Below are 27,089 nucleotides of genomic sequence, written 5' to 3'. Positions count from 1 at the left end.
GGAGAAAGAGAGAAAAACATCAATGTGTGAGAGATGCATCAGGCACAGGTCCTGAAACCCAGGCATGTGCCCCAACCAGGAACAAAACCAGAGACCTTTAGTCCACAGGCCAGTGTCCAATCCACTGAGCCACACCAGCCAGGGCTACTTAGTTTGTTTTTGTTTTAGTTTTTATTTTTCAGATTCAGTTGTTGATAGTTGTGAGTTTGTTGTCATTTTAATGTGCATAATTTTGGTCTTCTTTTTAAGTGTCTTTAACATTTCCTTTAATAATGGCTTAGTGATAATGAATTCCTTTAGCTTTACCTTGTCTGGGAAGCACTTTATCCACCCTTGCATTCTAAATGATAGGTTTGCTGGATAGAGTAATCTTGGTTATAGGTCCCTGCTTTTCATCACTTTGAATACTTCTTGCCAGTCCCTTCTTGCCTGAAAAACTTTTTTTGAGAAATCAGCTGACAGTCTTATGGAAACTCCTTTGTAGGTGACTCTTTCCTTTTCTCTTGCTGTTTTTAAAAACATATATATTTTATTGATATGCTATTACAGTTGTCCCATTTTTTTGTCCCCTTTATTCCCGTCCACCATCTACTGCCCCACCCCCAAGCATTCCTTCCCCCCACTTAGCTCATGTCCATGGGTCGTACATATAAGTCCTTTGGCTTCTCCATTTCCTATATTATTCTTAACCTCCCTCTGCCTATTTTGTACCTACTATTTATGCTGCTTATTTCCTGTACCTTTTCCCCCATTCTTCTCACTCCCCCTCCCCTGTTTTACTATTCATAGTTTTTGATCTTTTTCTTAGGTAAGTCCCTTTAACATTTCATATAATATGGACTTGGTGATAATGAACTCCTTTAACTTGACCTTATCTGGGAAGCACTTTATCTGACCTTCCATTCTAAATGATAGCTTTGCTGGATAGAGTCATCTTGGATGTACGTCCTTGTCTTTCTTGACTTTGAAAACTTCTTTCCAGCCCCTTCTTGCCTGCAAGGTTTCTTTTGAGAAGTCAGCTGATCGTCTTATGGGAACCCCTTTGTAGGTAACTGTCTCCTTTTCTCTTGCTGCTTTTAAGATTCTCTCGTTATCTTTAATCTTGGGTAATGTAATTGTAATGTGCCTTCGTGTGTGCTTCCTTAGGTACAACTTCTTTGGGACTCTCTGAGCTTCCTGGATCTCCTTGGAAGTCTATTTCCTTGGCCAGATTGGGGAAGTTCTCCTTCATCATTTTTTCAAATAAGTTTTCAATTTCTTGCTCTTCCTCTTCTCCTTCTGGCACCCCTACGATTTGGATGTTGGGTTGTTTAAAGTTGTCCCCGAGGTTTCTAAGTCTCTCCTCATTTTTTAAAATTCTTGTTTCTTCATTCTGTTCTGGTTGAATGTTTATCTCTTCCTTCTGCTCCCAGTCATTGATTTGAGTCCTGTTTTCCGTCCCTTTACTGTTGGTCCCCTGTATATTTTTGTTTATTTCACTTTGCGTAGCCTTCACTATTTCCTGCATTTTGCGACCATACTCAACCAATTCAGTGAGCATCCAGATTACCAGGGTTTTGAGCTGTGTATCTGATAGGCTGGCTCTCTGTTCATGGTTTAGTTCTATTTTTGGAGCTTTGATCTGTTCTTTCATTTGGGCCGTATTTCTTTGTCTCAGTGCAGCTTGGAAATCGTTGGAAGGGGCAGAGCCTTAGGTATTCGCCAGGATAGGGCAACGCAGGTCTCTGAGTTGTGACACTGTCAGTGGAGGAGGGGTCCAGGAGGGAACAATGTCGCTTGCTCGCTCTCAGCAGGCTTTCAGTCACTTCCCAGCTCCCCTCAACAAATTGGGCAACTGATTCCCAGGTGGATGGATTTGTGTACATTCTAGGACCCTGTGGGTCTCTCCAACGGACTCTCCTGTGAGGCTGGGAGTTTCTCCTGCCGCTGCAACCCCCACAGCTTTTTATAGCCAGAGGTTTTGAGGCGTTCTTTTCTCGCACTGGAACCCTGGATTGCGCAGTCTGTCTCGTTCCCCAGCTGTTCCTCTGGTTTATCTGCATGCAGATGTGGGACTGCCCAGTCTGCCAGCCGCAGCCTCGCCAGCCCGGTCCTCCAGCCACTGCCTTGCCATGCGTCCTCTCAGCTCAGGCTGCCTGTCTCCCCCGCTTGTACCAGTCTGGATAAATGTTTCTTCTTTAGCACTTGGTTGTTGGACTGCCATACAGTTCGATTTTCTGGTAATTCTCATTTTTTGTTTTTAAATTTGTTGTCCTTCTTTTGGTTGTGCAAGGAGGCAAAGTGTACCCACCTACACCTCCATCTTCTCTCTTGCTGCTTTTAAGATTCTCACCATATCTTTAATCTTGGGTAATTTAATTATGATGTATCTTGGTGTGTTTCTCCTTGGATTCATCTTTGGGACTCTCTGATCTTTCTGGACTTACATGTCTAGTTCCTTCACCAGATTGGGGAAGTTCTCCGTTATTTTTTCAAATAACTTTTCAATTTCTTACTCTTCCTATTCTCCTTCTGGCACCCCTATGATTCAGATGTTGAAACATTTAAAGTTGTCCCAGAGGTTCAACTTTTGGGGAAGTCCTTTGTAGGTAACTGTCTGCTTTTCTCTTGTTGCTGGTGAGAATCTCTCTTTTTAACTTTAACCCCAGGCATTTTAATTATGATGTCTCTTGGTGTGGTCCTCTTTGCATCCATCTTGTTTGGGACTCTCTGTGTTTCCTGGACTTGCATGTCTATTTCCTTCACCATATAAGGGACATTTTCTTTCATTTTTTTCAAATAGAGTTCCTATTTCTTGCTCTTTCTCTTCTCCTTCTGGCACCCCTATGATGTGAATGTTGAACCTCTTGAAGTTGTCCCAGAGGTTGCTTATACTACCTTCATTTTTTTGGATTCTTTTTTCTTCTTGTTCTGGTTGATTGTATTTTGTTTCCTTATGTTCCAAAAGCAATCTGAGAAGTCTGATACTTGTGCTGGCTTGGAGTTTCACAGGTGAAGCCAAGCTGTGAAACTAATCTGGCTGCTGCTAATGCCAGGCCTGGAGTTCACTGAGGCCAGCTGTAGCTTGTTTGACAGGATTTAGGAAATTGTGAAGTATGAAACGAGATCAGCCATTCATATGGAAAAGAAGCTTGGGTGGGCCCATAAGTTGGATGGGGCAGAATCCTAGGGTATCTCCAAGGCAGGTCAAAGAGTATTAGCCAGGTCGATGGATTCTCAAATATGTTACCAGCCTGCTGCCTCCATGGCTTTACAGTGGGAGGGCTCAGAAAAGGGACAGTTGCCTCTGCTCGCCCTGATGCCAGACGCTTCAGCCTCTCCCAGTGTGCAACTGGTGCCCTTCAAGCTGCCACCCCGGCATGGGAGCTGAGATGGAATGAGTCTGAGTAGGTGAGTCTGTGTGTAAGTTCTTTAAGAAGAACTGCTTGGGGCCCAAGACATTTCTTCCATCCACTGAATCCCCACTGGTTTTTGCAGCCAGAACTTATAGAGACTTAGCTTCCTGGCACTGGAATCCTGGGCTGTGGAGCCTGGTATGGGTCTGGGACTCCTGGCTCCCAAGATAGTCCTCCCGAATTTTTAGCCACATGTGTGTGGGGCCAGACTTCCGTGTCCACACCCCTTCTACCAGTGTGGATGGATGATTTCTTCAATTCCACCCTTGTTAGACTTCCATTCAACTCTATTCCGTAGTTATCAGACTTCCATTCAACTCAATTTCTGATGTTCCTGAGTGATGGTTTTTCTGTATTTTACTTGTAATTTTGATGTGTTTATGCAAAGAGACGAGCCATGTCTGCCTATGCTGCCATCTCTACTGGAGGATGTGTCTAATGTTCCTTTTAGAATATCCTTTATAGTCATCTGGGTTTTTTTTTTCAAATTGATTTTAGAATCAGGTTACCTTTTATATTTAAAAGACTATAAGAATAATTTATATTGATTGGGATTTCCAGCAAATAATTACTGCAGAGATGCCTCAGAGAGGACTGTCTTTACAAACTAGATTTCTTATGCAACACACCAAATATTTATCCTGTTTGTCAAACACTGATTGCAGAATTACTTGGAAGGAAATCATTACAACTGGACTGATGCTCCCTAAATTCACATTAGTTTAGCTGAGCTTTGAATCAACAAGCAATTCAAGCTAAAGATGGCTGGTATTTGCCAATATAGACCTGTTCAACAACTAGTTTAGTAGAAACTCCCATTTAGAGATTTCATTATTCTTTCCTTCTACATCAAGCAGTGGCAGGAAATTTACCTGGTAAGTTTGTGAAGTACTGCAGACTGTTTCTTCACAGTTCTGGGAGGGAAGAGACAGCAATGAAGAGGTTCATGTCTTTTAAGATGAGTAAGTAACTAGTTTGACATATTTACCTAAGCTGTAAGCTGATCAAGGACTTGGTCTTGAGATGACAAGACTCAGTCTTCTAAGCACTAGATTCTGATCTTGCATCAAAACTTTATTTGGAGACAGAGTCCTGACACTTAACCACCGCTTTTTGGAGACTACTCAAGAACTGAACCAGGTAGGTGATTGTTATATCTAGTACTTAAAGGTGGCTGGAGAAATAAGAATTGATCAAAGAACATCTCTGGGCTGCTGCAACAGACATCAAGCACCATTACCCACAGTTTGAGTATTCTGTTCACAAGAATAGAAAATCTCTTACTCCCTAAATACACACACACATTTCTTCAGAAATAATTCTGATAAATTCTAATAAACTTGGCGATTTGGTCATCCAGTCCATAACAAATTGGAAATACGTTGACAATCAAGAAGGGAGCTGACAAAGGAGACAATATGAAAGCCAAGTAACTCAGCAGACATTTCATTATAGACCAAATAATCCTGTGAGACCAAATAAACAGTTCATTAATCCTGAAGCTATTATAGCCTGAGTTTATAGAAAAGACCTCAAGTCATTAGACCAAGAAATGGTCTAAATGTGCTAGTGTGTATAGGTTTAATGATGTGTGTCCTGATTGAGCTCAGTGATTTCTTGTCTGGTTTTCTACAGGTACCACATCTTTTTCCTTATCACTTTGGAAACAACCTTGTGGACAGTGGAGACAAAAAGCATTACTGGCCATAATGCAAAATTCCTTGAGGGTAGAAGTTGTCTTCTCTGCCATGAAATAACAAATTTCTAGCTGTTACTCAAATATCTTCTGCACAGCCCTGACCAGTGGCTCAGTTGGTTAGAGCATTGTCCCAATATGCCAAGATTGAGAGTTTGATACCCCTCAACCAATGAATGCATGAATAGGTAGAAAAACAAATCGATGTTTCTCTCTCTCATAAATAAATAAATAATCTTCTGCACAAAAGAAAAATAATCTTCTGCAGGACATCAGTTGGGAGAAAGCTGCCATGGAGACTTTCATTATTTTATTAAACATCTCAGAGCTGACTCAATTTCTGAGTAAAAACTTTAAATTTTAGAAGAATGTATGTGCTAAATTTAAAATGTATTTTATGCTACCTGCTGCCTCTTCCAGGCCTTGTGGAGCCAGAATCACAAATCTGGAATAGTATGACCACATTTGGTAATCTCCTCACCTGTGCTGATGAGATCAGGGGCAATTCTGGTAGCTTCTTAATCATGGAGATACAGATATTGGGAAATGGTTAGAGAACAGAAGGAGGCAGATACTGGCAAAGTTTGCAAAAGGAGAAAAGGACTGATTTCAGAAATGTTCCACTAACCTGTTTGACCTCATTCCCCAGCAGAATATTAGAATGGGTCATTATATTGTTTGTGAAGATATGGAAAAGAATTTGATGATTGCCAGGACGCTGATGTGTTTGGCCAAAAATTATGCCAAATTACGATCCCTTCACTTATTTCAAAGCTTTATAAAATTTACATGTTAGATCAATGAGACAGGCATGGTGTGTTGATTTCAGCAAAGTGTATGTCTGTCCCTCATAGTATTTATAGTTAAAATGGAGAAAATTGGTTGGATTATAGATGATATGTTTGAAGGTGGTAGTTAATAACCATAAACCAAGAATCTATGTTGTATAATTAGTTTTGTTTTTTAGAGAGAGAATGAGAAGAGAGAGAAACATCAATTTGTTGTTCCACTTATTTATGCATTCATTAGTTGATTCTTGCCAGCCCAGGGCCATAATTAGATAGTTCAATGTAGAATTTAAGGATATAGACTTTGGAAACAGATTGGGTGGGTTCAGATCCTGGTCTTCCACTTAACTAAGCACATGAACTTGAGCAATTCACGTAACCTTTCTGTATCCTTTTTCCTCAGTTGTAAAATAAGGGTTATGATGATGGTAACAGTATCAAACTCAGATGGCTGTGAGGATTAAATGAGTGCCTGACACACGCACTAAGCATTATATATGATTTATTACAGATGAATGGAAGTAATAGGTTGACAGATTTCAAATTATTTTAATTAGGAAGGATTTTCTAATAATTACAAATGAAGAACAGGATATCCCTAAAGCTGGTGCTCTCCCTAGCTGTTGGTTGCTAGGCAAAATCTTGAATGACCATTTTTCACTTGGTTAGTCATATGACCAAACCTTACTGATGAGGAAGCCTGGGAAATAACTCTTTTCCTAAGGAAGAAGGTAGGACACTGGGGGTACCCAGCAGTCTCTGCACAGGCTTAAGCAAAATCTTGAATGACCATCTTTGTCAGAGATCTTTCAGAATTCCTATATTACAACAGAGTTTAACTTAGGTGATCTAGAATTCCTGATTGTTAATTCATAATATAATTACTAGGTTCTCCAAGTAGATATATTTGGGGGAACACCCATAGGTGTATCCGCAGAATTTGTAAACATGAAGGGGGATAGTTGTTAAGAGGAAATAAATGAGAAACAATCTGTATTACTCCAGTTGGCACTATTTTATGATTTTGTTTTTGGTCCTTCTCTAGTTGCCTTGGGTCCCAGGAAGAATTCCTGTATTGAGGGGGGAGGATAATAATTTTCAAACTATTCTGCTACTAATGCTGCACTGACCAACAAGAATGTAGGACTGGGACAGAGTCCTGGATTTCCTCTGCTATGCTGGACAGCAAGGCCTTCAGTTGTTGAATAGAGAGTAAGACTGGGAGGTCCTGAGTAAAAGACAGAGGCAGGAGAGGGAAGCAGATTTGGGACAATGGCTACTTCCAAGCAAGTATGGAAGTATTTTAATATTTTAATAATTGAGTTATAAATCAACCCTGCTTTTTCCTGAATTGAAAGGACTATCCTTTTCCCACTGAATAATCTTGGCATCTTGGCCAAAAATTGACCATAATTTTAGGAGTTTGTTTCTGGACTCTCAATTTCCATTCCATTGATTCTATATGCCTATCCTCATGACAATACTACACTGTCCTGATTACTGTAGCTTTGTGGTCAGTTTTGAAATCAGGTAGTATAATCACTCCAGTTTAGTTCTGTAATCATCTTAACTATTCTAGGTCCTTTGTATACATTTCAAGATCAGCCTGTCTGTTTCTACCAAAAAAAAGAGGGCTGGTATTTTGTTACAGATTGCATTGAATCTAATCAATTTGAAAACTGCTATCTTAATAATATTGAGTCTAACAATCCATGAGCATGGAGAGTCCACTCATTTTATTTTTATCCTTACCCGAGGGCATTTTTGTTTTCAGAGAGAGGAAGGGAAAGAGAGAAACTTCCGTGGGAGAGAGAAGCAGCAGCCTGTTGCCTCCTATAACACGCCCAGGCTGGAGATACTAAGAGTCTGGACCAGGGGTCGCTTGCACACAGTGCCAGGACCAGGAATCAAACTTGCAGCCTAGGTATGTGTCCTGACTGGGAATTGAACCTGCAACCTTTTGGTTACTGGAGGATGCTTCAACCAACTGAGCCACACTGGTCAAGGTTCTCCACCTATTTAGGTCTTCATTTCTCTCAGCATATTTTGTAGTTTTTAGTGAATAATCTTGGACTTGTTTTATTAAAGTTTTTCCTAAGTATTTTACTTTTTGATGCTCTTGTGAATGCAATTGCTTTCTTAATTCATTTTTGTTATTCTATAGAGAAATATAGTTGATTTTTGTATACTGATCTTGCATCCTACAACCTTGCTAAACATGTAGGTTCTAGTATAGAGAGAAATACCAATTTTTTGTTCCACTTATTTTATGTATGCATTCATTGGTTGATTTTTATTTTTAATCCTCATTGGGAGGAACCTGTAACCTAGGCATGTGCCCTGACCAGGAATTGAACCCACAAACTTCCTGCTTATAAGATGAAGCTTCAACCAACTGAACCACACCAGCCAGGGCTGGTTGATTCCTATATATGCCCTGACTAAGATCAAACCTGCAACCTTGTTGTATCAGGACTAAGCTCTAACCAGCTGAACTACCCAACCAAGGTGCTATATGCTTTTGTAAAGAGGATCATCTTGTATGCAAATAAAGGCAGTTGTTTTTTCTTCCAATCTGTTTGCCTTTTGTTTATTAGCCTCTTGCACTAGCTACACCCTCCATTATAATGTTGAGTAGAGATGGTAGGAAGAGCCTGTGTCCTTGCCTCGTTTTTGATCTTAAATTGAAAAGTATTAAGTCTCACAAATAAGTATGATATAAGCTATACGTTTCCCTTAGATACCTTTTATCATACGCTTCTGTTAAAATAAGATGCCTTGGTCTCATCCGACGACTTAAGAATTGGATCTCGAGTTGTAGCCTAGGCAAATCTGTATTCTAGGAAGCAGCCCAGATGACAGACTTGGTGTCTGAGGACCTACACCACCCACCAAGGGCCGTTTTTAGAGGCCGGGAGAGGAGCTCCTAATGACCCTCCTGGGACAATCTCTAAAGAAAGGATCTCAAGAGCCCTACAGTTGGATGCAGGAAGCAACAAAATAGCCCAATTATAACAATGGGTAGAGGGGCCCTCAAAGAATGACAAATCTTTTCTCATGTATTGACCAAAGCTGTAAACAGCAATCCAGCGTTTTGGCCCTTTAAGAGTCTAAATGGGTCAAAGAGACAAACTGGAGCAGTTAAATTGTCTAGGTCATTATGCCCAGGATTAAAATCTCCAGGGCCTGAGTATGAAATTAGTAGTATTCAACCTAATGGGTTATTATAATAATCATGCGGCCTAGCCACGCTACCACAAAGTGACACTGCTTCTACGCGGAAATAATTTCACGTCCTTAACAAATGAATTACAAAACCAATTTTCCCTGTTAACCTCAACCCTGGTAACCAATCCAACAAACGAGGGATGGAAAGAATGTAGCGAACTCTACTGATTGACGTACATTCTAACCAACCTACAATGGAAGGAGAGTACGCCTGCGCTAGTTGTTATCCAATCAGCACCCAGCGGCGCAGGCGGGGCTTGTGGAAACGGCCGCCACAGGGTTGGCGGACTTGTGAAGGAGCAAAGATGGCGGAGTGAGGCGCTCCGCTGCGATCCGGCCTTGGGCCGGTGGGTAGGCCGGTCACCGGGCGATCCATTGCTTCTGCTGGCTCGTGCGAGGTAAGCCGAGAAGGCCAGCGACGAGAGGACAAACAGGAAGTGGCGCCGCCCAGCTCCGTGGTGGAGCCTGCCTGCAGCCACGGGCATCGGCCGGGCGTGGGTTTCCTCCCGAGCTGCCCCAGGGCGGCCGCACCCGGCTTCTGAGGTGTGTGTCATCACCACTCAGTCCTCGATGTGCCACTGACTGACCTTCTCAGTACCATGTCTTTGGCTGCGGGCTGGTTCCTTGGTGGTTGTGCCCACGCGGGTATCTGGCAGCTTCTACGTCGGTCGTAGGTTTATGTTTTGAAGAATATCTTTATTTATACTCCTCGCCTCACGACTTCGTGGTCACTGTTTTGCCCGAGGCTCCGGTATCAATCCAGGCCTGTTGTTGTTAGGAGCATTTTGTGTCCCTGGTCCGTTGACCTTGAGATTTTGTCTAACCGGTAGCCCTTAGGATTTTTTTTTGTTGTTCTGAAATCCGGGACCCTTAGGATTTATAATTTGAGTCTGTGTATGGTACATGCCCACTTGCAACCTTTCTTTCCCATCCCACCTCAAAACTTTAAAGAGCTCAGTAAGCAGCTTTGTCCTTGTATGACCTGATAATTCCCTAAAGGACATTAATCTCGACTTTCTCTAGGTCTTGGTAGAATTCTCCGTTGTTGTTTTCCAGAACTAGAGTCAGTATGCTAGTTTTATCTCTTTGCAGAGAGAATTGAATTTGGGAATTATTAGAACATAAGTTGTGTAATGTGGTGGGGTTGCAAAGTATAATACTATCAGGCATTTGTATTCAGTTTTTGTTTAACATTATGGGGTATCTTTTTTGTAATTTGGGTTGTTATAATCCCTCAGTCGATCTTTCGATTAAATTCTGGGAAAGGTTCCTGTTATTAGGTTTCTGAATTGTAGGTTTCTGAATTGGCAAAGCCTGTTTAAAATGGCATGTAGGTTGGGTCCAGTTCAAATGACATGTCATAATATAAATGAATGTTTCTGGTATGCTCTTTGCTGGCCCTGGATTGAGCAGACCTGAAAATATCAGGTAAAGGATATCTTTCTGTTGCTTTTTGCAGGAGTAGGGTTTTTTTTTTTTTTCCATTTCATTTAGAAGGAAGAAGATATGGGGTAGAGGAAAGAAAGAACATTCTTCCTCCCTACCTGACAGAGGGAAGTGGTCATCAATACTGGAGCAACTCTTTTGTGGGGAGAAGAGTCCGTAGCATCATCACCAAATGGGATGGTGTTCCATAAAAACTTGAGAACCACTGTTCTAAGACTTTTGACATCTTTATAAAATTAATGCCAGTGCAGGTAGACAGTAACTTCTTTCCGATTGTTCCTTCTAAATAGTTTTTGATAGTGATGTTTTTTAGAAAAGCTTGATTTATTTGAATAATTTTGTACAAGAATGCATATAGCACCAGTGAGGGCTGTATCCTTACTGTAATGTTCTTTTTATTTTTTCCTTATCGCAGGAAGAACATTTTCCTTGACTTTTAGGTGCTTTTTTATTCATCTGGAAAAGAAAAAATTCTGAACTCAGGATTTGGCAAGTGAGTAATAGTGGCTAATGCTTCTAAATACTGTTTAAGCAGCTTGAAAATAGCTACATAGAGGAGAACCAATAAACCATTAGCTTCAACAGAAGATGAACATCAAAAGTAACTATAAATAATTGATATGTAAGCTTAATCTTTTATTTTCAGCAATAGCAATGTATTAAGTATAAAAAAGAGAAGACAGACTTAATCATTTGCCCAAACCAATAATTTGTATTGGGTAAAGAAAAAATTTAGTTAGATTGAGAGTTCAGCCGATAAAATATAAATGTTATTAGGCAAATTTTAGAATATATTTACTTAAGTTTTAATTATAAATATTGTTGTTTTAGTATTTGATTTCTAAAGCTTTTCAGTATTCTCTTAATATTCCTAAATATGAATCTGTTCTGTGTCTCGTGTTGGTATTTTCGGAATTTACCACAGAAGTAAAGTAGGTTTTGTTGCATAAAAAGCAAGCAGCGTGACATGTGCTCTCAACTGACAATACTGTATTTATAAAATAGGGTTCATACCAACTGTATTAACTTCTTAGTGCTGTCATAAGGAAGTACGGCAATGACTTAGAGAAACAGAAACATCTCATGGTTTTGGAGATCAGATGTCGAAAAATGAAGGTTTTGGCAGGTCTGTGTTCCTTCTGAAGGCACTAGGGAAGGATCTGTCCCAGCCTTTTAGCTTTTGCTAGTTCTTGGCTTGTGGAAGTATAACTCTAGTCTTCACATAATATTTTCCCTGTGTGTGTGTCTGTGTCCTAAATTCTCCCCCTCCCACTGCCTTTTTTAAAATCGTCACCTCAGGATACTTTTATTGATTTTAGGGAGAGAGAAACATCGAACAGTTGCCTGTTGTGCACACATCAGCCAGGGATCGAACCTGAAACCTTTTGGTATACGCGATGACTCCAGCCACCTGAGCAACCCATCCAGGGCCAAAATTCTTCCTTTTATAGGGACACCTGTCAGATTAGAATAGGAGCCCACCCTGCTCCAATCTCACCTCATCTTAACTAATTACATCTGCAATTGCTATTTCCAAATGAGGTCACATTTTGAGGTACTGGGGCCTAGGTCTTCAATACGAATTTGCGGCGGACACAATTAAATGCATAAAATCTACTTAGCTATATACCTGGATTGTATGTGAAAATTATTCAATGTACAGCTGTTTTAAGGATTAAAATCTTATATACCACTTACATAAGGTACTTAGAGTATTCAAAATTATAGAGACAAAGTAAAATAGTGGTTGCCAGGGGTTACAGGGAGGTAAAATGGGAAGTTATTTAATAGGTACAGAGTTTCAGTTTTTCAAGGTGAAAAGGTTCTGAAGATGGATGGTGATGATGATTGCACAACAATATGAATGCACTTAATACAACTGACCTGAACAGTTAAAAAGGGTTAGGATGATAAATTTTTTTAAAGATTTATTTATTTTTAGAGAGAGGGGAAGAAAGGGAGAGAAACATGTACAGGTTGCTTCTCCCATGTCGCCAGCCAGGACCTGGCCCACAACCCAGTCATGTGCCCTGACCAGGAATTGAACTGGTAACCCTTGGTCCGCAGGACAGTGCCCAGCCCACTGAGCCACACAGTCAGGCCTAAAATTATAAATTTTTTTAAAAAAAATGTAATTGACTTTAGAGAGAGGGGGGCAGGGAAAGAGAGAGGGAAGCATCGATTTGTTGTTCCACTTATTTTTGTATTTATTGGTTGATTCTTGTATGTGCCCTCACTGGGGATCGAACTCACAACCTTGATGTATAGGGATGACACTCTAACTAAATGAGCTAGCTAGGGCATAACTTTTATGTTGCATGTATCGTAATTTAAAATTGTAGTTTTAAAAAATTGAAAAAAGGTAAGTAAAAAACTCCAACTATAGCCCTGGCTGGTGTGACTCGGTTGGAGCATCATCCTGTAAACCAAAAGGTCTCAGGTCTGAGTCCCATTCAGAGCACATGCCTAGGTTGCAGGTTCAGACACTGGTCAAGGCATTTAAGAGAGGCAACTGATTAATGTTTCTCTTCCTCTCTCTCCCCCCCCCACCCCCCACCAGCTCCCTATACCCTCCTCCCACCCCTCACTAAAATCAATAAGCTTGTCCTCAAGTGAGGATTAAAAAAAAAAAAAATCTCCCACTACATGCCTCAGTATTAAGAAAAGGAATAAAAACTGGGCAAAATGCCCTTTAAGTGATAGCCTTTTATCTTAGAGGAGAAGCTTTAGTGCTTGGATGTAGAACTTTAAATCCTGATTGATAGTAGTGGAAACTTGAAACCTTGACATTGGCATAGCACGACATTGCTAGCAATTTACATACCCATAGGGAAATAATGTAAATAAATGTAGATGCTTCTGTACTTATAAGGTAGCTTTAATTCTACAAATGGAATGATCTCATATACATTAAAGGGAAAAGTAAGGTGCAGAATTAAGTGTATCATGTGCTTTCATTTTAGGGAAGGAAATAAATTTACTTATACTCATTTTATATATCTAGAATAAAAGGATATGCAAGAGACACTGTATACTTTATTTTATCTTGTCCTATCATGTCCGTTTGTTACCTTTCAAGTAAATAATTTAAAATATCCAAACAAAGGAAGCACTCAATAAATATTTGATAAACGACTGAGAAGTTAAATTTTTGCTCAGACAGTAATTTCACATTTATATAGTCCATTCATATCTGGGCAGAAACAAGCCCAACACTTTTTTTTTAATTCCTCACCCAAGGATATGTTCATTGATTTTTAGAAAGAGAGGAAGGGAAAGAGAGAGAAACATCTCTTGGTTGCCTCCCCTATGTATCATCTCCACTGCGGACTGTGTATCAAACTCAACCTAGGTATGTGCACTGATCTGGAAATGAACCCACAACCTTTTGTTGTCCTGGATGAAGCTCTAATCAATGGAGCCACTTGGTCAGGTTCCCAACACTTTAATAAGACACAGAAAAAACTTAATTTGAATGACAACAGTATCCATTGTTTTGTGAAATGTGTTGTGATTTTACTACTTACATAGCAAAGTAAGAAAGGAGTATTTCACTCCCAAGTCCTTAGAAGAAGCAAAGTATTGATGTATAACAAATGACTTGAAATTTAGTGGATTAAAACAAGAGTATACTGCCCTGGCTGGTGTGGCTCTGTGGGTTGAGTGCTGGCCTGCAAACCAGAGGGTTGTGTTCAGGTCCCCAGTAGGGGGCGTGCTAGAGGCAACCACACATTGATACTTCTCTCCCATTCTATCTCCCTCTCTCTAAAAATAAATAAGAAAAATCTTTAAAAAAATTTTTTTTTAAAGTATCTTTACTCTAAGAAAAGAAAAGGCAGCATATCCCTGACTGGTGTGGCTCAGTTGGTTGGGTTCGTCCCACAAAATGAAAGTTTGCCAGTTTGATTCCCAGTCAAGGCACGTGCCTGGGTTGTGGGCCTGGTCCCTGGTTGGTGTACATGTGAGAGGCAGTCAATCGATGTTTCTCTCACACATTTATGTTTCTCTCCCTTTCTTCCTCTCTCCTTTCCCCTCTCTCTCTAAAAATGAATCTTAAAAAAGAAAAAAAACCTGGATATATGAATTATCTCTCACGGATTTATGTGGGTCAGAAATTAGGGAGCAGCTTAGCTGGGGATTTCTGGCTTGGGGACTCTTAGAAGGTTGTAGTCAAGATACTGTCTGGGTTGGCAGTCATCTGCTCTAAATCCATGGTGGCTCATTCATGTGGTTGGCAAATTCATACTGCTGATGGAAAACCTCAGTTCTTTGCAATGTTAGCTTCTTTCAGGGTTGCTCAACTATCATCATTAATATAACAGTTGCCTTCTTCCAGAACAGGCAATCCAGGACAAGGCAGAAGTCAGAGCTCCATCTATAACCTTGCCTCAGAAGTCATTCACTATCATTTCCTCTTCATTCTGTTTACTATTTTGATACCAACTACTGTACTTTTATACAGTAAGTCAAAGGGCAGGAGCACCAACAAGACTGCCCTCACATTAAATGCCAGTTTGTGTGTTGGAGGATTCTCAAGCCACCTGAACTTCTGAACAACTGGCTACAAGTTCAGGGATTTCCACGACTCTGTCAGACCAACTTATTGATCACTGATGATTTTCTCTATTTTTCTTTTTTATTTAATTCTGCTCTAATTTTTTCCTTTTCTTGCTAGCTTTCCATTTAGTTTATTCTTTTTCTAGTTAAGGTATAAAGTTAGGTTGTTGCTTTAAGCTCTTTTTTAATGTGAGCCTTTACAGCTAGCTGTAAATTTCCATCTTAGGACTACTTTTGCTGCATCCCATAAGTTTGGTGTGTTGTGTTTTTGTTTTTATTTGTCTCAAGATATTTTCTATTTTCCTTGTAATTACTTTGACCCATTGGTTGTTTCATAGTGTGTTGTTTAATTTCCACTGGCTCATTTAGTGTAAACAAGAATTTAGCGTCTCCCTACCAGGGACAAAGGGCAATTAAATTATTTATTATACAGCCCTGACTGGTGTGGCTCAGTGGATTGAACACTGTCCTGCAAACTGAAAGGTCACCAGTTCTATTCCTGGTCAGGGTACATGCTTGAGTTGCAGGCCAGGTCCCCACTTGGGGGTGTGTGAGAGGCCACTGATAGATGTTTCTCTGCACATTAGCACGTCAATACTTCCGCTCTTTCTCTTCCTCCCTCCTTTACCTCTCTCTAAAAATAAATAAACAAAATCTTTTAAGAAATTTGAAAATTCTTTATTATGTAGTAGTCACTTAGATCAATGCTGAAGTTTTGTTAGAGGGGACTATAAAAAAGTGAATACTGGGAGGCAGCAGTAACTGGGGACCATTTTGGAAGCTGACTACCACATGAAGTCATTTGACTCACATCTGACTAAAGCTAAGTACTGCATTAAAAATTCCTATTTTAACTTTCCATCCTTTCAGTGTGTCACATTTTCTAATACAAAGTTACTTCGTATAATCAACAGCACTAAGCAGAAGACTTTAGACACACAAAAGTGCCTAGTAAGCTACCACCTTTATAGGGATGTATTTGTGTTTTATAGATCAGAGTATATAGTGGTACTTTCCTCACCTAACTCTAGAATGTATGTCTATTTAAATTTTAACTCATGTTGGCTCAGTGTATTTAAGAGCTCTACAGTTCTCATTCAACAAATTTTTATTAAGTGCTTATCATGGGTCACACTCTATGCTTGGGATTCATCAGTGAACAAAATGGGTTCCTTCTTGGTGGAGCTTACATTTTAGACAAGACAGTAAATGAGAGACATAGTTAGTGCCTTATATAGAAGGTTAGATAGTATTCCATGCAGTGGGTAAAAGGAAAAGTAGAGCAGGATAAAGGGGAATGGTGGGAGTGTGTTTGTGGGTAGGATTGAGGGGACAGTAATCTTAAATAGGGACTCAAAATAGGCCTCATTGCGAAAATAGCATTGAAGTAAAGGTGAGGGAACTAACTGTACAGATGCCTGGGGAAGAGTCTTCTCACAGAGGACATCTGGTACAAAGGCTGTAAGGTCGGAGCATGCATAACACTTGAGGAAGAGCAAAGGGTCCACTGTGGTTGGAACCCGTGATGGGGGCACGGGTGGGCACAGAGTTGGGGGTCGGAAGATATGGTGGAAGCAGGGTGGTGTAGGTCGATCTCTGGTCAGAACTTTGGCTTTTATATTGAGCTACTCATTCAGTTTTCAAAAGGGTCCAATAGTTGGTGGTACATACGAGGCCTGCCAGGAAAAAGTCCAGCCATTGTTAATATAATGAGAACATGTTTGCACAAAACATGTTGATTTAACCTGACAGCCGAGGAGAGTGGACTGGAATGCTCAAACGTGAACAATGACGACTTCACTACTAGTCAGTGGGGGCAGTAGACACTGTTTAGTGAACATGTGTACTCTGTGGCTGTCGCATTCAAAGTGAGTAGAACAATGAATCTGCATCAAATTTTGTGTTAAGCTTGCACATTCCTCAGTGGAAAATATTCGGATGATTCAGAAGGCCACAGCTATAGTCAACTGGTGATTGTCAGCTTTATCACAACAACGTGCCCTTTCACACATCACATCTCCTGCAGAGGTTTTTAGCAAAACATCAAATCACCCAGGTGACTCAGCACCCTCCCTGTAGCCCAGATTTGGCACCCACTGATTTCTGGCTTCTCCCAAAACTAAAATCACCTTTGAAAAGGAAGAGATTTCAGACTGTTGATGACATTCAGGAAAATACAACGAAGCAGCTGATGGCGGTTGTATGAGGTCCCAAGGTGCCTATTTGAAGGGAACTGAGGTGTCATTGTCCTGTGTACAGTGTTGCATCTTCAATAAATGTCCCCCTTTTTCATATTACATGGCTGGATACTTTCTGGACAATCCTCGTATGTGTGTGTGTTTAGAATGTATAAAATGGAATAGTCATGTCTAATATGTGAAATTGGACATTTTGAAGAAAATATAACCTTATGATATTCTAGCATTATTTCCTAATAGTAAGATATAGATTGTATGCATTTTTATTAGTTAGTGTTGCTGAAGGAATATGAAAAAAAGGTGCTCTTTTTTTTATGTCTTGTTTTGTGCTTGTTTGGTTATGTATTCTGGAAAGAACTAGCTTTTTTTTTTTTTTTTTAAATCCTCAGCCAAGGATATGTTTATTGATTCTAGAGAGGGAGGAAGAGGAGGAGAGAGAGAGAAAAGAGAAAAGAAGACATCAATATGAGAGAAAAACATGGATCACTTGTCTCCAATACATACCCTAACTGGGAATCAAACCCTCAACCCAGGTATGACCTGTGACTGGGAATCTAATCTGCAGCAGTTTGGCGCACTGAACAATGCTCCAATTAACTGGCCACCCGGCCAGGTCATTGCCAATTATCTTGCCATCAGAATTAAACTCTCTAACTCTAGCGGCTGGTACAAGCTTAAATCAGCTTGAGTAAGCTCATGTAATAAAACAGCCCTGTTACCAGTACGGTTCTAAAGGCCTTTTTGTGCATTGGCTGTATTTTTCCTCTTACACTGCTGCTTTGGCAATAAATGCAAATTCTGTAGCTCTCTTACTCTTGATTTGATTCGGAATTAATTTACATTTGCCTTTCATAAGTTTTGACTTGTAACTGTGTCATCTCCAACCAGAAGAGGTTATTTAAATTTAAGTTTAAGAGTTGAGGTTACTTTTTTTTAATATATGTGACATACTAAAAAAGGAGGGCTAGAAAGACTAGCTAATTGCTATTGGCCATTTCTGTAAGCCATAGTAATTTAAGCTGTTGATAGCATCAGTGATTTTTAAATTTTTTAAAATAAAATATATAAGGTAAAAATTATCATTTTAACCATTTTTAAATGTACAATCATTAGCATTATGTACATTTACATTGTTGTGCAGCCATACCTAACATCTCCTTCTAGAATTTTCTCATCCTAAACAGAAACTCAGTACTCCTAATTAATCAATAACTCCTAATTCCACTTTTTATCTCTATCAATATGCTTATTCTAGGTACTTCATATAAGTGGAATTACACAATATTCTTTTTTTCTGGTTGACTTTTGGAGATATTTGCAGTTTTAACAGTGTTATGTTTAACAGCAGTGAACTGCTGATGTTTTTAAATGCTTGCATTTGGTGACATGATATAGTGCATATTATTTTACTTATACTTTACAAAATTTTTATTTTTCATTGTTAGTCTTGCATAGTTGAAGACAATTCAAAGTAAGATGATTCATATGGTATTGAGTATTGAGTATATAGACATCAAATTTGGGGTACAATACTGCTTTTATCTAGCTATTGTAATCCTCACCTGAGGATATGCGCATTGATATTTGAGAGAGAGAGAGAGAGAGAGAGAGAGAGAGAGAGAGAGAGAGAGAGAGAAATATCCATTGGTTGCCTCCTGTACACGCCCCAATCGGGGATTGAACCCACAACCTTTTGGTGTACAGGACAGTGCTCAAAACACCTGAGCCACCTGGCGGGGACAAGTACAATACTGCTTTTAAACACAAATGTTTCATATCACTTTATGGCTGTAAAAACTTAGAGTACATTATTACTCCACTCGCATAAGAGGGAATTAATGTGTGCAATTTATGTAAGTTTTTTACACATCTAACTTTTTTGTATTGTACTTAATATATTTTTTTCTGGCTACTACATTTGTTTTTCTGATGACAGTACTGAATTGGTATTATGGTTAGACATTTTCTTTTAGATGATGTGTAATCCAAAATATTGTTTTCTTTCTTTGTGTTAAATATTTTTAAAAGTAAGGAAGTACCGGGTCTAATCATCCTGTTTTTAATTTATTTTGTATTTCTAGGTATTTCTATGTTGTCCCTGGAGTGGGTAGTCCTGCGTCTTCTATTCAATCACTCTCCCTAGTCTTGAAATGAGAATATCTCTTCTCTACACTTTACCTCCACGATTTGGATCGAAAAGGCTGCTTTTCTTTTTTTTCTGCATCAAAAATTCAACACAGAGAAGATCCTAGGATGCAGTCATTCTGCCAACTTCTTCAGGGAGAAAGAAGCAACTGTCACGTTTCTTCTGCCATTTTAATTGTAAAGAAATTATTTTGCAGGCTGAAGGGTGATGTTTAATTTGAAACAGGTGCTTCAGTGGTGGTATTTGTAAACTTTCTACCTTTTGTTCCAAGAAGAAAACTATATAAATAGCAAGTATCAAGGGGTTTTGTTTGTTTGGTTTTGGTTTTTTTTAATGTCTTCCAGTAGTAGTCACTATCATAAGCACAGTTATGACTACAGGAATAAATTACAAACGTGTTGTAATTTGATATAAAAGAGATGCTAAATATATATATATGTGTGTGTATATATATATATATATATCCTGGCTCATCCTGTGACATAGATTAACTGGATAAGAACAAAGGTCCAATATTGCAGTGAAACCTTTGATATGAGGAAGAAGCATAAAAACAAAATATTGCAAAGTTAATTTCATGTGTGAATAAATCATCACTGTCTCTGTTTAAATACATATTTTAAAGTGTAAACCCACATATTTGGATGAGAAGAGCGATTTTTCTACTAGGAAGGAAGCTGTTTCTCAGAAGTCTTTGGACATTTGATGTTTTAAAATGTTTTGTTTTCTTTGTTGTTCTAAGGAAGGACTATATTGTGCAGCTGTTAACCCTATGAATGCATGCTTGGGATTAGTGAAAGTTGGGTAAAAGGAAACAAAAGTTTTGAGTCCAGTGATGGAACCCTGTTCACCTCCCTAGGATAAGAAGCTGCTATGTTACAAATTACTTCATTCATTTTTTGGAGTCTTATATAGCACTTATAGAAGTTTTCCATGCTGCTGGAAGAAAAGTGGCATACGTGGTTTTTCTGTTCAGAAGATGTGATGGACCCTACAGTGTAACCTGCCTTCAACTTTGGACATGGAGGAATGGGGCAAAATAAGAAAACTTTCCATATAACTCCCTTCTCCTAAGAAAAGGAAGCAAAAAATGACTTACAGTTCCACCTGACTTGATGGTGTTTTACATTTCGTAGCTTTGTTTTTTGTAAAAGTATAAATAACTTTTTCCTTTGATCCAAGACCAGTACTTGGATGTTTGATTTCTTTTTCTAGGTGACAGCTGTAGTGTTAGGCTGAAAAGGCTGGGACTCAGGTAACTTTCCCCACTCTTCATCAGAGAATGGGCCTCAGAAGCAATGTTGCCAAACTTGTGGTTGGCTCAGTGTACAAGAAGTTCAGGTCTGAAAAAAACCTGAAACAAGAAAAATAGCTTCAACAAGATGTATGGATCTTCCTCTCCCTTAAAACTTAAGCTATAGAGGAACAGACCATAGTGTAAAGCTGTTAACTTCAAAATCAACAGAAGAACAGTGTATGAATCGTCAGGTCTCTGCATAAGAAGAATGAAATCTTTATGAGTCTCTGTGATTTGAGAAAGAATTTAAAGCTTCTTAGATGAAATTAAGAACAAATCATCTTAGATCATCTCTGTGATTAGGGAATGTTTGCCTAGGGCCAAACATGCTGTCATGTTGAAAACTTGGTGCAGATTTACCAAGATTTGAGAGTGATAGAACTGGCCAAAAAATGGAAATGTTGCGCACTCTTGATTAGTTTAATTGGTCAGCCAGTTTGAATTGGTATAAGAAAGCTTTTTAGTAAAATAAATAAAATGTCATTTTCTTTAATTGAGGGCAATTACTGAGTGGTACAGCACAGAAGTAACCAGATAAAGGTAACAATTTTTTTCTCTTAAGTAACTTCCCAGCCACTTCCTGATAAACATATTTAAAGTACTTTGAAATTGTTAAAGACAATGGAATTTACATACATGGGTCCCGGTGGTATAGAGAGTGTCAGATGGGAAATTTATATCTTCAGTTTGTTACCTACTTTCCTTGTATCCTTTTGGCAACTTTTTGGGTAGGATCATTTGACAGAGAATAGGGACCCTGTACTATCAGCATAGTGAAATCATCTCTGGCCCACTTGTTTGAATAAGTATCAGACTCAGTTTCTCTGGTTGCTTTATATTTTTTCATTTCACAGCTAAGAGAACCGCTGTTTAATACTCTTTCATGTTGTTTCTGCATCCTGCTACCAAATGGCATTTAATGAAATGAGCATATTGCAGTTGTACTTGTCCAGTGTTTACTTATTACATAGACATTTTTTTCCTGGTCTATTTTGGTCTCCTCCTTGATGGCAAAAGTTGTAGTTTTAGGCAGAACCATGCATCCATCCTAAGCTATATCTGCTTCCTTTCCTTTGCTCATCCATTTTAGCTGGCAGGTTTGGGATTTTCTTTTTTATTTTGTTTGTTTTTTTTTTTTTAAGTTAAAAACGGGATATGTGCAATAGAAATATATATATGTATATTTTAATACTTGTGGACAAATGTTACAAGTTGTTTCAGAACAACAAAATCACCAATGTCTTCCATTTTGAGATGTGTATAGTTTTGTAAGCATTAGTGCTTAGTAGCATATTGTAGTGCCATGTTAGAAGTTAGTGCATGAGCCTAGTAATTATTTAAACTTCAGGATGAATTATAATAACCAATAGTGTAAAAAGTGAAAAATGTAGACCTTTTTTCCTAAGTTTCGATATCCATGATATTCTCCCTGGGGAGAGATTAGGCCAAAAAGACTCATTTATAAATAGTAATGTGAGATCACAATGTGAAATACTGTGTTTGAGAATATTTAAGCTTTTCATGAGGTAGCTGGAAACCAGCTGCCTTAGTGTCTTATGAAACCTTACATCCAAACGTGGCCCCATTTCAGGATTCTGCTTTGCTCAGTTTGAGGTGAGATTGTTCTTACGCTATTTTCACATTCTATGTCTTTTACATTTATTATTTTCCTACTTTTGCATCAGGAAATTATATTGCATGTCCTACTGAGATGCTATGTTAATTGCTTAAGCGAGTGCTTTTCTAATCTGCAGATCATTTACACTTTCTGCAGCATGCCATGTGTCAGTAGTTCAGAGTGTCCTGCATTAATTTGTCATGGGCTTTTCCTATTTCCAAATTTGTTGAATTGTGTATTGTTGGGATTCCAGACCTTTTCACAGAATTGGAAATGCAGCCAACAGAGCCTTTGTAGGTTGCCATGTAATAACTAACTTTTGCTTGGTTATAGCTGCCTCAGACAGCTTTCACTTTTCTACTTTCCTTGTAGTCATAAAAATTATGGTATTCTGAAAGCATAAGATAGCTTATTGTCGAAAAGAAATTCCTACCTCTAAAAGCTGCCTTGAGAACTGGGAAATGGCAGTTTTCTGAGGTGATTTTTAAATCTTAGTATTAGAAGAGTCCAAAATTTATTGGCACAGGTTCTACAGTTAGCATGATAGGAAATTCAAAACTATTTTAATGTACTGTGTCTTGTGTGTAGAAACAAACTTAGACAAATAGATTCTTCTGCAGCAGATCTCCAGGGACCCAGGTTTCAATTCTCATAGTGTACTTCAAGTAATTGTACTCTTGGCTCAAATAGTTTAGTGCCTGTGAGAATCCATTTCTGAAAAGCATTTAAACATTTTTTAAAATACCTCTGAAAAGGTAATAAATGCAAAGATAGCACAGTACGTATAGGAAAGGGTATTCCCTATTGAAAAAGAAAAGAAAAAGCCATAAAATGAAATAATACTTTTCAAGAGGTAGAATTTTAGTAGCAATAACAGTTTTGGCATGTAAAGTAAGTTGCATTAGCAAGACTGTATAGTAGAATAAGTATCACTAGAGTTTGTGAGGCTCTGTGGTTAACAGAGTTGCAGAAAAGGAAGTTTTAGATAAAGAGCATATAAAAGTTACTTTTAAAACTATGAATGTATGTGAATACATCAGTGAGAAATAACAACTTTTGTGTAAGTTAAAGGTTAAAGACCCTATTGGTTTCCTAGAGCAGAGGGTTAGAACCTTTGAATGAAATTTTTCTAGTGCTTAACCTGGGAAATAAATGTACTCTTACTGATGAAGTCCCACTGAAGCTATTGTGTGGGGATTTTGCTTATTTTTTTTTTTAAGCATCAGGCAAATAGTATACTTTTTGCTTTGTCACCTTACCTTCCTCCATTAGTTTCCTGGGTATATTCTTAAAAAGGAAAAGTTTGTTGTGTGTGTGTATTTAGAATTTTAAAAATTAAAACTTGGATAGCTGGCCTATGGTTAGTTTAGGGGAGTTAAGATTTAAAGGTGTAAAACGAAAGGATTGAAGGGAATAACCAAAGACAGTATGTTGGTTTTTTAAACCTTGTCTAATATAGATGTGTTAGGCCTGCAGTCTGTGACTACTTATTTTAACAGAAACCCAGCAAACTAGTTTCTTGATCTGAGCATGCACAGAGCTCACATCAGGATATAATAGTGGAATGAGGGTGACTTCTTACTCCCTTTTACCTCATGTCATCTTGGCCATTTAGCACCTTGAAGAGATCCCTGAGGGGACTCAGTCTGTTTCCTTGTTTTTCCAGGGGAAGAAAAAAAGAAACCTAAAAGATAAATGGAAAAGATCTAAGAACATAGTGCCTCTTGAATATTTAATTCTTATATGGCAACTCCAAAGGATAGGAAGGCTCTACTAAATTGATTATAGCTCCTCTTTAAATGTCCTACACCATCAGTTGGTGTTAGAGACATTGGAATAACCAAGCAATATTCAGACATCTGCATGATCTTGAGAACACTAGGTGTATTACTGTGATGTCAACAGTTTAGCTACTTAGAACAATTAAAGCTTACCCTTAACAGCCACATCAATTGTTCCAAATGCTAAAATGTGCTAAAAGTTTTTGTAGTTTCAAAGTACACAGTTAATTACTTTTCAGTGTTGTAGTCTCATGTTTACTCTTTGTGTACTTGTGATATGCAAAATATGAAGAGACCTTGTTCTCCAGGAGTTTACATTATCATGGTGCTGCTGGTGCAAGCAAATTACTTCTAGTTTATTCAGAACATTGCTTGGCTATTAATCATACCATATTTGGAAGGATCCCTTGACCAACAGTTTTCAAAAGCAGAGGGCTATGCTAAATTTCAGGGCATTGATTTTTGCGTTTACATTGTATTAGCTCTGCTGTTCATAAACTCCTTTCCCCCTGGGAGCTGTGCAGCTAATGCTCTTAACATGAATTAGAGAAGAAACCATTCTAAGAGCATCTTTACCGTCCCTACACCGCCTGTGCTCCTCTACACTACAGCAGTCAAAAGGCCAAGAAACTTACTGCTCCAGAAGACTGTGCATCTCTCAATTCTATTTCTTTTCCCAGAGTTTTTACATCATTCTGTATCCAGAAGGACCAGGATTTGCCATTAAGCTTTTTGTAACTGAATATTGGTCCTAATTTTAACTTTTTTTGTGACTTTTGTACCGCTATTCTGAAGCAGCATTATGATAGACGTGGAGCACCTGCCTGCATTTCTAAGCAATTACTTAAACCCTATTTTTGATTGAAACTGCATGTATCCTTGTTTCTAATTCCTCTGAATCAAGAGATTTACTTTGCATGTTTATTAAAACTGGGTCTGGATGAAAGTACAAGCAATAGAGGCAGGCCCATAACTCTGATTTTAGAGCACTAATATTCTAATGCATGATTGATTGAAAATGTCCAGTATTATGTGGCTACTATTATATATATATGCATTTATTAATAATGAAGCAATAGACTTAAACCAGTAGCTTGAATTTACTGTTTGGATTATTAGTTTTCATTTTCTAATTAAAGATGATCTTACTTCCATTGAAAATGGGAGCTAGATGATAAACAGGGGCAACTGTAAGATATTCAAACTGTCAGGAATAGAGCATAAGAGTGCTCATCACCCTCTAACCTCTTACTTGGTTCCATTAGTCCCCGAGCATGTTTAAAAACAATACAAAAGGCACAAACTAAGCATGTGGAATAAATAAATATAGCTATGGCTATAATAATCAGGTGCAGAGTTTCAGAAAGGGTAGGAAAGTAGGGAACAAAAGTATGGAATATGTAAAGTAAATAAGGGTTTGTCAAAGTCTATGTGGCTCAAATTTGCATCTTAAAAGTAGGATCTTGGAAGTGGATAGAGGCAATATGCACATATTTCATGTTTCAGGGTTTTTTAGATAACTAGGCAACTTTCTGGATGGTACTGGTATTGACCAGCCATGAAGGATTTTGGCAGCAAAACTGTTCCATTTTGGGGAAATAGTCCTGAGAAATATTAACATATCTGTGGCTTGGTTTCTCTTTTGTTACTGTATTTATTACATTAACACTTTTTTTAATAGCCAGAGTTTTATTCTTGGCATTTTGGTCAGACTGCATAATTTGTTCCTAAAGCTTTTGATACCAAGTAAACAGGAGCAAGTTTTCTTATTTGTTTTTTTGTGGTAGCTTAAAATTTTTTAGATGATTCCTAACTTTGGAATAATCCTTGTTAAGTACAAGTAATTAAGGTACATAATGTAAATGGAATTAATTATACCTGAAAGAGGTCTAAACAGGATTAGACTAGACACCGCTGTGGGATTTCACTCCAAATACCTTTGGGAATGTTTAACATTGCAGTATCTGGTCTCAAATACAGGAAGTGAGATGTCATATCCCATGTGTAAATTTTCTCTTTGCCATGTATTAATAACATGCCTGTCAACCAAGGAAAACAACAAAGGCTTAAGGACAGAGTTTCTCTAAACTCCTTTCCCATTTTTGCAATTAAAAATTACTGGGAAAACAGACATCACTGATTTTTCCACGAATCCATATTCCTTAGCCTCCTTTTAAGTCAGAATAGATGTTCTAAGATCAATGACAATTTTTCAGAAGATTTTGTCTCCTGTGGTGGTGGTTTGCTATGGTACTGATTTAAAATATAATTTTTCTCCCAGGGATAAGAAAGGTATTCTGGCAATACATTATCATCAGTCCTTAAACAACTAATCATTTAGAGGATTACCTTAAAATTACTCATCACTTATATTTTAAAAGATTCACATTACAGTACCCTTCACATAGAATTTTATGTACTGTCCCGTTAAGTACAGTTGTTGCTGTTTTTCCTTACTGTTCTGTATCTTCTCCCTTGCACCGTTGGTATAGATGATAATGTTGAATTTCATTGAATGTTTATTACAAAAGGCAGCTTTTTAATCTATGCATCTTTGGGATTTTAGAAAAGATTTTATTCTTTGATGTAAAAAGGAACTGCTTTAAGAGTTGGAAACTCTGCACCTGTGTATATGTATATTTTGGCAATAAAGCAGCATGGTCTGAGAATGCACTGAAATTTCACTGTGTTGTTACTTGGAATGAGTAATTTCTAATGATGCCATAAATTATGGGAAAAGGAACCTACGCACAGACCTGTGCTGGGGCACAGGCTCCAGATACCTAAGTTATGGTGGTTTCTGGTGTCCAAGGGAACAAGCAACCACCTGAAGAAAGAGGCTTTTCTTTCTTTCCTCTCCTTCTTTCATTTATTTATTTATTTATGTTCAAATTATAAGAGAAAGTTTATTTAGAAAGTTAGGGAGGTAGAAGTGCACC

At 38.4% G+C, this 27,089-nt stretch overlaps 1 long non-coding RNA gene across 1 annotated transcript; it reads left to right on the top strand.

Moving 5' to 3' along the window:
- The first annotated feature begins 9,356 nt into the window (after positions 1 to 9,356).
- LOC129064341 (uncharacterized) lies at positions 9,357 to 25,860 on the top strand. Its single transcript, XR_008528442.1, has 4 exons — positions 9,357 to 9,505; positions 10,969 to 11,046; positions 17,698 to 17,841; positions 19,390 to 25,860. It is a non-coding gene; the product is annotated as an uncharacterized LOC129064341 (long non-coding RNA).
- The last annotated feature ends 1,229 nt before the right edge of the window (positions 25,861 to 27,089 follow it).

This window comes from Pteronotus mesoamericanus, unplaced genomic scaffold (genome assembly GCF_021234165.1).
Source record: "Pteronotus mesoamericanus isolate MK-2021 breed Mesoamerican mustached bat unplaced genomic scaffold, CSHL_Meso_final contig_164, whole genome shotgun sequence".
Classification (NCBI taxonomy): Eukaryota; Metazoa; Chordata; class Mammalia; order Chiroptera; family Mormoopidae; genus Pteronotus; species Pteronotus mesoamericanus.
This window is presented reverse-complemented; position numbering and strand designations above follow the sequence as displayed.